Genomic DNA, 2,391 nt, shown 5'->3' with positions numbered 1-2,391 from the left:
GATAGGAAAAACAAATAAAACTGCACGCAGGAAAAAATACAAAAAAAATGTATGGCGCTGTTGTGTAGCGACGCGCTCTCCGTGGAGAGAGCAGCCCGAAATTTCATACAGAGAAATCTGTTGTGACAAAAAGAGAAATACAATATAATACAATAGTGTGAAACAGCCCTGAGATGGCCCTCTTGGTGATGATATAAGTGATTGTAACACTTATCTTGATGATGATGACGATGGTCAAAATGGAAAAAAAAGGAGAAAGAAACAGTCCTGATAGGACCCTCGTGCATAATGGATGATGGTAATGAGACCACTGGAACAGGTAGTGGTACTGATTATACTGGAAGGGGATGGTGAGTTTGAGAATGATGTCGACACTGGCAACACAACAAGGACGTCACGACGCTAAAGGAAAAACATGATCATTGTGGTCATACTACTGATCCTGAAAACCTCCTGTTTCAAACATCCCATTTCTGTCAAATGTTCTAGAACGCATTGTGCTTAGCCAGCTTATGAAACACTTTGGGATTTAGTCTCCCGGGGTCATTTCAATCAGCGTACAGAAAGGGACACAGCACGAAAACGGCCATGTTACTTGTGGTCAGTGACCTGTTGCTAGAATCTTATGCAGGCAAGGTGCCTGTTCTGTCGCTGCTGGACCTTTCTGTAGCTTTTGATACGATGGACCACGTCATTTTGGTCAAAATGTTGCGTGATGTGTTCGGACTCGGTGGTACCGTTCTGAAATAGTTTCATTCCTACATAGCAAGTTGCACACAGTCTGTAATTGCAAATGGAAACCAGTCTGTTCCATCTGTGCTTAGATACGGGGTACCACAAGGTACTGTCCTGGGACCAGTACTTTTCGCAATGTATACACATAGTCTAATTTTGATCATCTGACAATCTCCATCTCACTTCCATCTGTTTGCTGACGATTCGAAACTAGACGATTCTGCTGTTGTCTTTGAAATTCCACGCTCTGCTTCTTAATTAAGAAGTGGCACACAAAATAGAGCAAAGTTGATGAAATAAAACAAACTATAAAGAAATGATGACAAAACATAACTCATGTTGACTGTTACTAAAACAAGCACAAGCAGATAAATACGGGGGTGGGGGTGGGGGTTATTTGCTCTGACTAAGATTTCTTTCTCTTGTTACGTCCACAATCTTGGCTTTCTGGATTGATCTCTCACGATGGAAACTTCTTGTCGCCTTCATTTTACCCAGTCTATATTATTGCAATTCTCTTTCAGCTGGTCTTTCCAGTGATAAACTCTACAAGCCCCAGATAGAACAGAATAATGCAGCTTGACTCGTCCTTAATAAGTCGAGGAGCGACAGTGCAACTACTCTCTTGCGGACACTTCACTGGCTGCTTGTTCAAGCCAGAATCGAATACAAAGTTATTAATTTATGCTTTCAGTGCATCGATTATCATACCACACCCTCATGCCTTTCTGAACTTCTCAACCCGTACTTGCTAAACATAACATTAAGATCTCTTGACTCCTTCCGGTAAACTGTCATAAATGAAGTAGTGCTGTTGTCCCAGTTTCATGCAAGTATGTCAGATTGGCGATTGGGGAGAGTGGGGTTGGAGGAGGGGGGGGGGGGGGGGGCGGTGGTGTGGTTTGAATGGTAGAATAGTTGCCGATTTTTACGTCTTTTACCTATGGTATCCAGTACTTTAGTTCACCATCTTTTGTGGAGAAGATGAGGAGGAGGAAGAGGAGGAGGGGAAGGAATAGGAACAAACAACCAACAGAAAAAGACGATCCATCACCAAACAGTCCATGGTCAACACTGGCAGGACTGACCTAGGGTCCAGTCGGAAACAAGGCACTACCATTAGAGACTCCCGTGCCTCCCATTTCCTAATAAAGGCGCGTGGATGAAATTTGGCCACCAGTCCTGCCACTGACACTACATGGACAACCCCCCCCCCCCACGACATCCCCTCCACCCGCCCATCCACACACACCTCACCCCCCCACCCCCCCACGGGCAGTTAAAGTCAATTAACTGGGATTCCATCACTTTGGGGCCCTGAAAGGAAGGTATTGATTGGGGTTGGTCAGGGATCACTGGGGGAATCTAAGCTGATGGATCGGTTCAGAATTTCCATTAGCTGTAATTGGACATGGAGGCATTGGTTGATTATTTTCAGTTGTTTCCTATATTGAGTGATAATGAATTCATTTCTATTTTGGATATTGCAAACTTTATTGGCTTTGTCAACTACCCTCTCCCCCCACCCTCCCACTACCCCGAAACATAGTATGGCTGTTTACATGGCAGCATAGAATTGTCACACTGGTAAAAGCCCATTCGTACATACGAATGAACGTGAAAGCTGCAACCCACGAATGCAGAAGAAGAAGGATG

This window comes from Babylonia areolata, chromosome 3 (assembly GCF_041734735.1).
Source record: "Babylonia areolata isolate BAREFJ2019XMU chromosome 3, ASM4173473v1, whole genome shotgun sequence".
Taxonomy (NCBI): Eukaryota; Metazoa; Mollusca; class Gastropoda; order Neogastropoda; family Buccinidae; genus Babylonia; species Babylonia areolata.
Note: the sequence above shows the minus strand (reverse complement) of the source record.